This window comes from Pogoniulus pusillus, chromosome 5, assembly GCF_015220805.1.
Source record: "Pogoniulus pusillus isolate bPogPus1 chromosome 5, bPogPus1.pri, whole genome shotgun sequence".
Lineage (NCBI taxonomy): Eukaryota > Metazoa > Chordata > Aves > Piciformes > Lybiidae > Pogoniulus > Pogoniulus pusillus.
The window spans coordinates 1,777,277-1,788,233 of record NC_087268.1 but is presented as its reverse complement, the minus strand read 5'-3'; the positions used below and the strand labels follow the sequence as shown (position 1 = coordinate 1,788,233).

Sequence of the window (10,957 nt, the reverse complement as noted above, 5' to 3'; positions counted from 1 at the left end):
TGATTTGGAAGGGGCCTCCAAAGGTCATCTAGTCCAACTCCCCTGCAGTCAGCAAGGACATCCTGCACTAATTCAGTTTGCCCAGAGCCCTGACAAGCCTGAGCTTCACTATCTCCAACGATGGGGCCTCAACTATCTCCTTGGGCAACCTGCTCCAGTGCTCCACTACCTCCACAGTAAAGATCTTTCTCCTAACATCCAACCTAAATCTCTTCTCTAGTTTAAAACCACTGCCCTTCATCCTGTCACTCCAGACCTTTGGAAACAGTCCCTCTTCAACCTTCTCATTGGCCACCTTTAGGTACTGGAAGGTCACTATCAGGTCTCTGTGGAGTCTTCTCTCCTCCAAGCTGAAATCAGAGCATGTTTCCTGGTAGACATCTCTGCATCATTTGCAAACCGTTCTTCATGATGAAACGTTACAGAATCTTACTGCTGACTTCTGTTCAGTAATGATTTGTATATCATTTTGTTACATACTTCAACTTGATCTCCAAAAACACCAAGCAAAAATATTTCTCTTTATCCAGTCTGTAAAAAAATAAAGCTAAGCTGAGAGATGTGAGAGAGGCAAAGAAACACAAGGAACACAGGACTGCCCAGACTCACAGATTACTTGCTGTGCAGTTTAACAGTCAAGGTGACTGCAAATAGACCATTCCATCTTTCTGTTCCCATCTCCAGCCTTTTCCCCTCCATTTCCCTCCCTTCTCCCCCATAGCACCTCTTTCTCTCCTGCACAATGCATTTCCCCCTTTTTTCCCCCCAAACTCATAACACCTGGGTTCTGTTGGAGTCTCCTCCCCCCCCAGGTGTCACCACTTTGCCCTCCCTGCCCACTCCCCTTTTCAATCTGGATTCTATTGCAGTCTCCTCCCCCCCCCCCAGGTGTCACCACTTTGCCCTCTTTACCCACTCCCCTTTTCAATCTGGGTCTTGTTGGAGTCTCCTCCCCCCCCAGGTGTCACCACTTTGTTCTCCCTGCCCACTCCCCTTTTCAATCTGGATTCTATTGCAGTCTCCTCCCCCCCCAGGTGTCACCACTTAGCCCTCCCTGCCCACTCCCCTTTTCAATCTGGATTCTATTGCAGTCTCCTCCCCTCCCCAGGTGTCACCACTTTGCCCTCTTTACCCACTCCCCTTTTCAATCTGGGTCTTGTTGGAGTCTCCTCCCCCCCCAGGTGTCACCACTTAGCCCCCTCCACCCACTCCCCTTTATAAGTGGCCCCAGGACAGGCAAGCCCCAAGCTTGCCCACTGTGGGCAGAAGGATCCTCCTCGGATCGCCACCGGTGAGTGCTCTGTGGTGCTTCACTGGGTGATGGTGGAGGGGATTCAAAGGCCGGGGGGCCTGGTGTGGCCCCCCGGCTAGGTAGGGCTAGGCCTGATGATTGCTCTGCCATTGCTCACGGGTGCTGGGTAGGCTTCCTTAGGCTGAGTTTCTCCCTGTTGAGTTGCTTCTTTCAGCTCGCTGAGGATGACCTGGAAGGCTGTGACCACACCAGGAGCACATCTCCACAGCGGACAGTCGACTCACGAGGTAACTTTAGTACTATGGCTGCACTGTGCATCACAAACCTTGGGGTACCATGTATTCATCTAGGGCAGCTGAGTACCTGCAGCAGACCCAAATCCTGATCCCACAGCATACCCACCCTTGACCTTGTTATAGCTGTGCTGTGAAGTCTCTGCATGCATTTTCCACCTTGAGTATCCTACGAAGAGTAAAACCTTCTCAACTCCAGCACGTGAGAGTCATTGCATCCGTATGGCCTCAGATGAGGGATGCACACATTTTCCTCCTCCACAGACTGAAACAGAGAATAATTAGCTGCATGGCTTTGTGTGATGCAGTGTCCTCCTGAGCCTGTACACCCTCCTCTCCTCAGCAGCTCAGAGGCTGGGACTGTACGGACTACTGCCTGTGTTAGCTCTGGTCTTTGTCTTTCAGCACGACTCATTAAGTCAGGCAGGGTGCCAGGATAACAGGACCATATGGCATATGAGCAAGGAGTAAATTCCATTAAAGCTGTACACTGTTTCTGCTGAGCAGCAGAGGCATCCCTTCAACATGTCATCTGCCTCTGCTGCTGGCCAGATGTTGGGAGCAAGCTGTGAGGATTATCCCAGTGTGCTGACCTATGGAACATCAGTGTGACCAAAACTAACACTCATACATCTGCACTATAAATAGAAAATTACTGGCTAATATATATATATATGAGATGCCAATTTACATGAATATATTTTACTCTGCTTTAGTAATCCAAATTTTATTTATATGGGTTACAATGAAGGTTTCCCAAGAAAAGGGGGATCTGTGTAAATTGGTACTAGTTATGAAAAACTAAATCTTACAATGAACAGGACAGCAAAGAAAGCTCAAGAAGAAGTCAAGAGACAGAGGAAACAAAGTAGCAGACAGTTTGTAAATAATGTTAATAAGCAACTTTGAAAGTCTTCAGTACCTTGATAAGTGTTAATGAGAGGAAAGAGACAGCTATAGACCTGGAAAGCTTCCATAATAAAAGGTATTTGAAAAGAGGAAAGGTTTTGGGGGGTTCTTGAAGGAGTACTGTTGGTTCTCTTATTTAGTCCATGATGGTGTTGTAAAAATAGGAACAGATTCACTGAAGAATAAAATGAGAGGGAATGATTTAATCTGAGATTAAAAAAGAAAAGAAAAATACTTTGCTTTCTTTAAAAGTTGCTTTCTCTTCTTCTGATGTTAGCTTTATAAAGCACTTTTCTGTCCATATCTGTCTCTTGGTTGATGAAAAGCTCAGCATGAGCCCTCTGTGTGCATGTGCAGTCCAGACAGCCAACCATTTTCTGGGCTACATCAAGAGAAGCGTGGCCAGCAGGGCAAAGGAGGTGATTCTCCCCTTTTACTCTGCTCCTGTGAGACCCCATCTGGAGTGCTGTGTACAGTTCTGGAGTCCCTAACACAGGAAAGACATTGAGCTGTTAGAGTGAGCCCAGGGGAGGACCACGAGAATGATCAGAGGGCTGGAGCAGCTCTGCTTTGAGGATAGGCTACAAGAGTCAGCTACAAGTCCTTCATTCTGGAGAAGAGAAGGCTTTGAGGAAACCTTATAGTGGCCTCCCAGTATCTGAAGGGGGCCTACAAGAAGGCTAGGGAGCAACAATTTACAAGATCTTGTAAAGAGGTAATGGGTTTAAACTGGAAGAGGAGAGATTTAGACTAGATGTTAGCAAGAAGTTCTTTACAGTGAGGGTGGTGAAACACTGGAACAGGTTGCCTAGGGAGGATGTGGATTCTCCCTCCCTGGAAGTGATTCAACACTAAGTTGGATGAGCAACCTGTTCTAGTGGAAGGTGTCCCTATCTATGGGGGGGGGTTGGGACTGGATGATCTTTGAGGTCTTTTCTAACCTAAACCATTCTAGGATTCTGTGATCTCACTTCAAGTGAGCTTTGTGCTTTGCTTTGGAAGTCTAGCAGCTGAAGTCAGTGGCAACTGGGGAAAAGGAGTCCTTACAAACTGGCAAAATGTGGTTTGCATTTACTCAGAACATACAGGTACAACTCAGTAATTTATTTGATTTCATTGCTTGCATTATTGACGTATTTGTGGAGGGTATTTTTGCTTTTCATTTCAGTAGCTGCTTGGGAGAGTATTAAAAGAGAGACACAGGTTCAAAGGTGGAGGGCAGAGTAAGCTTCCTCAATTAGAAAGCTCTGAAGGAAAATTATTGCAGTGTTGCCATTTGTCTTTCATGATTTTACTTTGTTTTTTCCTAATGTTAGCAGCAGCAAATAACATTTTTTTTTCTTCTTTAAATAATTATCTCCTCCTGAAAACAACAAATGCAAATGGAGAAAACTTCACACCTGGAAAACTGCATACAGGAAATCAACACAGGAACAAGACTTGAAATACTTTCTATGACCATCTTAAGCAGTGTAACAAACTTGTGTAGACTTTGGGGCTCAAAAATACTGTGCTGATGCAGCCATATCTAGTTTTTTATATGGAACACTGGGCAAATAAAGCTGAAATTATGAAGTGGTATATGAGAAAGAATAGAGCTGAATTGGTCAATAACATTATTCTGGAAGCTCATCTCCTGGGGCTTCCAGTTTCTCTCTCTAATATGACATGTATGTATGTCAGATTCCCTGAGATTTCCCTGTTTCTTCTGCTTATTTTGCTATTCTTTAGGGCCAGCTGACCTCATTAAACACTGTTTTCTGTCTCATAAATCACTTGCAAGAAGAAGAGGGTGAACTGTCTCTGATCCAGTTATTGTTGGCAAGCCTTCAGACAGCACAGCCATCTAGCCTTACTTTCAGAAATGGCATCACTGCATTCAGCTACCTAAAGCTCTCCTTCCCTTCTCCCAAACAAAAACAAACACTGACAAGAATAAGAAACAAGGGCTGAATTCCATTCAAAATTAAAATTGAATTCAAGTAGGAAATAGAGACTTTTTTTTTTTAAGGAACAGTTATTTACTAGCTAAGGTTTGTATAAAATGTTAGTTAGGCCCCTTCAAAAAATAATGAAGTGGCTGGTCTTTACTCACACAATTAAACCTGCACTGATCTAAGATTACAGCTCTAGGTGCCTCAGGTCATCATGCAGACCCTGTGCTCACCTGTCTTACACTCTTGATTCAACACACATTTTTAGCTTAAGGAAGATGGGAAATCAGAGCTTGCCTGACCCAAGCAGGGTAACAGCTGCTATCATGGGCAAAGATTGCTTGGCTTTGACCCTAAATCAAACCTAATCATCACATTTGGTCCAGCAAATGTTCAGGGGTAGTATTTGTTTGCCAAAACTTGAACAGAGGTAAAACAATCCAAGCAGTGGTGTGAAGTGTTTACAAGAACATGGAATTGTCTAGACACTTTAAAGTGTCAGTAAAACCAGCCCTAATTGCATCTAAGTAAAATTGGTGGGAGGGAGTGGGAAAGTGTGTCAGAGCTTTGCAGCAGAACACAGGTGAGGTTTAGCAGAACTGAGCAACAGGGGCACAACTGTGTAACAAGTGAGCAAAAAGCCTAGTCAGTATGCTCAACTGCCACCAAAAATTACACTTTGGGGGGGCTTGAATAAAAGCTTCTTTTCCCTTTTAGTAAAAGCATTGTATAGATAATTCCCAGGTCACTGGAGAGTCATCATGCCCAGATGGCTTTTAAAGCAGGGGTGATGTTATGTGTCGTAGTTTGTTGGAATAAGGTCAGGCAAGATTACAGACAAGTCTAATCACACCAGCACGTAGGCTTGTAATGACCCAAGGACTAGAAACAAACCCTACTGGTGTAGACACAGCATGGAAAATACTAAAGAAGGGATTTTTCTTTTCCTCCTGCCATGGGTTTTGCTGCTGTTTAAAGAAAGGGTAAAAACTATTCTGGCAAAAGGACATTCTAGTGGTGTAATTCCTAGGTCTGCTCCCTCTATAGCTTCATCAGCAAAATACATCATTTGACTAACAGACTGATGTGAACCAATAGATCTTGTGAGTCTGGACAAATACTTGGAATTCATTTTCAAATCCAATCCAGAGAAATGCTATGTGGTCATATTAAAATCCTAACTGTGACTAGGTAATAATAATTATAACCATAATGTGTCTAGCCAGCATAAAAACCAGGCTGACTGTTTTGCATTCTGACACAATCTCAGAACAGCCCAGGAAAATGGCTGTGATAGATCTTCTCTTTAAAATTTCCTGGTAAAATAGTTTTTGAAAGTGAACTGGAAGGTGAAGGCTACAGGAATAGCCTCGAAGTGAAAAACTAGAACCTGGTCATCATTTCTTGACCTATCATAGAATCAACCAGGTTGGAAGAGACCTCCAAGATCAGCCAGTCCAACCTAGCACCCAGCCCTAGCCAGTCAACCAGACCATGGCACTAAATGCCTCATCCAGGCTTTTTTCAACACCTCCAGGGATGGCGACTCCACCACCTCCCTGGGCAGCCCATTCCAATGCCAATCACTCTGCCCACCCATCCAGCCTGTCCAGGTCCCTCTGCAGGGCTCTAAAGAAGCCCACGATAAGACTGATGATGCATTGATTAACCACATCCAGAAAAGGTGAATGGTGGCATATATAGAAAGCCAATAATAAACTGAAGTTGTTTGATCATGCTTCTCTACAGAGCAGGGATTTCTGCCAGCAGCAGAGAGTTTTGCCCTTCAACTAGGTTTGAGCTCATAGAGTGAAAACATTTCTACAGTGTTTGAGCTTTACAGATTGAAAATTACTGTGCTCTTCCAGCTGTGACCTACCCTTCTCCACATCAAACAAAGGCAGCTGGTGAAAGCATGGTCTGTGACAAATTTAAATATCTATGTTGTTCTGGATGTTTTTTACCTTAATTCCCTCTCTGCTTCTCAACAATATACCCTGAAGAGAAGTGCTTGTAACCAAAAAACTGTCCTTGAGTCCAGTCATCCAGTGATTCAGTTTAGCCACTTTTCAATCAAAGCATTAAGGAGAAAATTATACAAGTTTAGTATTCAGCAGTCCCTCTTCTTTCCTGATTTTCATGTAGAGGAAATGGGAATTTTGTACTGCCTGAGGCTGCAGCATACTTCAATAGGTCTCTGTTCTAGAATCCCATTCCAGGAAAACACTGAGGAGTCCTATGTCCTGTAAAGTATATTTATGGCCATCAAGCAGCTAGGGTGACTATTTCTCCTTCACCAAAGGTCCAACTTATGTCTACTTATCTACATTCTGCTATCTCTGCAAATGGATGGCTACAAGAAGTTATTATCACTACTCAGTGGCAAAAGCACAAAAGAGCTGCTTTTCATTAAAACTCTGAAAGACACCTTGACTTCTTTTGACCACACTGAACTTTGAGTATTGGCAGCACGCCTGTCATTTCCCATGTAAGCAATCCTCAGAAGGTTACTCTTCTCTAGAGGCCATGAAAAACTAATGAGTAGCATGGTCATTTATTTCCAAGTAAGTTTTACTTTTGGTAGGGTTATAATCACAATACCGACACCCTACACACTCCTCTCTCATCACAGTGTTACTAAGATAAACCCTAACTGAGTATCAAAAGACAGGAAAATATGTGCTCACTGCAAGTAACAACAGAAAGGCTGACTTGACCCTTCATAAGGTCAGCATCCACTTGAAGCCAAGACAATTTTGCTTAAAATATCAGAAGTTGAAATACTGCTGAGATGAGACTTAATGTAATAACTGAGCCTTGAGCTGTTATCCCAAAACAAATGCATCATTTTTCCCTCATCAAAGAGCAAAACATTTCTCAGATGTTAAAACTACAAGGGTGGAGACAGAATAATTTCCAGATATAAACTGGCTCCTTACATGCTTCTGCTTAGTGTATCAATCTGTGGTATAACTTCAAAGGCTGTATTTAAATAAGCATCTATATATCATTTGCTAACCAGCAGGAGTGCATGAGGTGAAATCCAGGAGCTGGATTTACACAACCTGTGCCTGAAGCGATCGTGATGCTGAAAAGGAAAGTCACTGCTAGAGCATCAGCTCTCTTGTTTATCACAAATCATAGAATCATAGAATCAACCAGGTTGGAAGAGACCTCCAAGCTCATCCAGGCCAACCTAGCACCAGACCATGGCACTAAGTGCCTCAGCCAGGCTTGGCTTCAACACCTCCAGGGACGGTGACTCCACCACCTCCCTGGGCAGCCCATTCCAATGCCAATCACTCTCTCTGCCAACAACTTCCTCCTAACATCCAGCCTAGACTTCCCCTGGCACAACTTGAGATTGTGTCCCCTTGTTCTGTTGCTGGTTGCCTGGCAGAAGAGACCAACCCCACCTGGCTACAGCCTCCCTTCAGGTAGTTGTAGACAGCAATGAGCTCTGCCCTGAGCCTCCTCTTCTGCAGGCTGAACACCCCCAGCTCCCTCAGCCTCTCCTCCTAGGGTTTGTTTCTGATTGTCATTTAACTTTTACGAGAGTAGAGGAAGAGGTAAATTGCCTAAAAGGGATTTGAGTTAAAACCCCTGCCAATGCTCATTTTGATGGGATATCCTATGTCCATTCTTGCCCTATCAGATCTCTGCCTAGGGAACACAGACTCCCACTTTGTTGATATTGTTTCACAGGCATTTCCTGATGTTTTTTCCTAGCTGTTTTGTATGTGGGCTCTAATGTTGAAGTAATGAGGATAAATTTCCTAGGTCAAGTCTTTTTGTATGTGGGTTATAATGTTGAGATGATGAGGATAAATTACCCAGGTCAAGTCTTTTCAATGAGACTCCATTTATTCCAAGTATCATCCTAGGATGAATAGGGACCTTTATATGTACACTTGGAAAATCAAAAAACTACAAGTTGAATTGCTACTTTCAAGCCAGTATTAAAAGCCTCTGCCTAGTGAGTCTTCTTTTCATTTGGTATAAGCTAATTCTACCAAGCAATTTATTACTTTCTGTTAATACCTGAACAATTCCTGACAATTATCTAATCAGATTTACATACAAATTAACAAACTTAGTGTTGGACTACTCAGGTAAAATCGTAATTGAATGCAAAACACCAAACCTTGAGTTAAGACAAGTATATTTCTGCAGAAAGCAATGGAACCACAGTGACCTGTGACACTTTGGGGAATCCTGCTTAATACTTAGTTGTAGTCTTCTGAAAAGATCCTGTTCTGGTTTTCTCCTCTGCATTCTGGGCTAGCCAGAGATTTCCACCTTATTTCCTGAGTCGTTCTTCATTCTCTCTTCCATCTGGTAAAAGGGGAGACATATTTCATTTCTTTTCTCAAAAGAAATTGATAGCTAACAATTTTCTGGTTCAACCTCAAAAAAAAAACACACACACAGAGCTGGTAGCCCCATTTCTTCTCTGTTTTGTGCCTCCTCCTCCTCCTCCTTCTTCTTCATCTTTTTCTTCTTCTTGTTCATCTTTTTCTTCTTCTTCATCTTTTTCTTCTTCTTCTTGTTCATCTTTTTCTTCTTCTTCTTCATTTTTTCTTCATCTTTTTCTTCTTCATCTTTTTCTTTTCATTTTTCTTCTTCTTCCTCTTCCTCATCTTTTTCTTCTTCTTCTTCATTTTTTTCTTCTTCATCTTTTTCTTCTTCATCTTTTTCTTCTTCATCTTTTTCTTCTTCATCTTTTTCTTTTCATTTTTCTTCTTCTTCCTCTTCCTCTTCTTCCTCTGCAGTTTTGAGGAAGAAAAGTCTAATGAAATACTGACATATCAAATTCAGGAGGAAGTAGGAAGAACTTTTACAGTAGGAAATAATTTTGAGAGCCTCCTCCTTTCCTACTTGATGGAATCTGAGCATTGAAGACATTTGCCTGCTGCTGCAGGAAAGGTATTACACTGTTTTACAAGTTTGTTCTTTAGCACCAAGGAGAATGAAGCAATAAATTATCTTCTACCTTGAGGGTTTTGGAGGTCTTTTATTTTTTGACGATGGAGCCTTTAAAAGCTATGCAATGTCAGGTTTGTCTCTCTGTTACAACATGGCAATGCCCAAAAGTGTCTCTTCAAGTTCACTTTTGTTTAGTGCCATTTTTCTGCAGAAGGAGAACCAGCAGAGTCTAGGCTTCATATTACTCATAAAATATTTTGTAACCCAACTTCTACTGATGAGTGCTGAATTTTGCTGGCAATTTACCTATGTTACTGACATGCAGTTGTTTTTATTGGCTGAATGTATTCTTTCCATAAATAGCAACCACATCTAGGATTTTAATACCAAGTTCAAATGACTGTCATGCACTCTTATGTTCTTTGTTGCCTCTACAAATCTATGTTTTATAAATTGGAGGGATTTTCATCTTTAACTTTCTGTAGTCTTTCCAGGCTCTAAGTTTCCATATGTTTGTAACAATAAAAGTAATTTTCTTATAGGTCTCTTCTAAAATGTATTGAAGATGGAAAAAAAAATTAAATGTGACAATCTTAAATCTTTAAAGAAATTCAATTCCTTCTCTTTGGAAACACTTGCATTTGAAGACAAAATACTATGTTTTGGGGGAAATCCAGAGATGCCAAAAATAGTAGCAGAGTACCCATAGCAGCCAGCAGAAAATGTTGAGTGTGTAATTGAAGTACTTAATGAAAAGATAAATGAAGGACTTTCTAAATTGTCATCAGGGAAAAAAAACCCATTAAGGTACAAAAGTAACATGGAGTCTGCCCCCTCTAATCTTAGGGGTTTATTTCTCCAAATCACCTGCTGGCATGAACTAGCTCAGATCCACTGAGATTTGAATTGTCAAAGCCTGATCCTGCTTTTCATACTCCCAAAACAGTTCTTTCCTTTTGTAGGGGCAAATGAACTTAATTGAAGAGGACTCCCCTTTTGTTTAGGAATATCTAAACTGGTCTACTCCTTTTTGTTTGATTTTATTGTTTCTTCTGTTTATTGCAGACACTTCAGGTGTGCCCACCTAAGCATGCTTTGCAGAGTTTCAACTGTGGCCAGAGTCCAAGGACTGCCACATTCACTCTCTACTCATGTCTGAAGTAAGATGCAGATGAAAAAGTACTGCTAGAAGGTATCTGATTCTCAGCTGCAATTGCTTGTGGGTCCACTTCCTTTTTTCTGTTGCCAAGGAAAATAAAGCAAATGCAGTAGTATGTGAGTATGTGCAACAGCTTTGTCTCTGAAACCACTGATAGTGCTTTTCTTCCACTGCCTTTCAGGGTATAGGCAGGAGTCGACCACCTGTGGTTTAAATGAGCTTGTTTTCTGCTGCACTAGAGCAGAACAAAGACAGGCCCTCACCACTGGTTTAGCTGAGGGGCACTAACAGACAAGACCCAAGTTCAGGCATTGTGATTTCTGCTTAGCTTTGCCCACACTGCACAGAAAATTGATTTCAAGCTCCTCATCCATTCAGACAGAGGGAGAGGTAACATGAAAACAAGGGCCACTTACTGTCCATTAGATATGGGTTCAAGATATGTCTTAGACATAAGTATGATCAGCAGCTGCCGCAAGGGTGT

General features: G+C 42.1%; 1 long non-coding RNA gene across 1 annotated transcript; it reads left to right on the top strand.

The window, feature by feature from the left end:
• The first annotated feature begins 1,048 nt into the window (after positions 1-1,048).
• LOC135175211 (uncharacterized) lies at positions 1,049-10,573 on the top strand. The gene is made up of 3 exons (XR_010302287.1): positions 1,049-1,291; positions 1,467-1,539; positions 10,380-10,573. It is a non-coding gene; the product is annotated as an uncharacterized LOC135175211 (long non-coding RNA).
• The last annotated feature ends 384 nt before the right edge of the window (positions 10,574-10,957 follow it).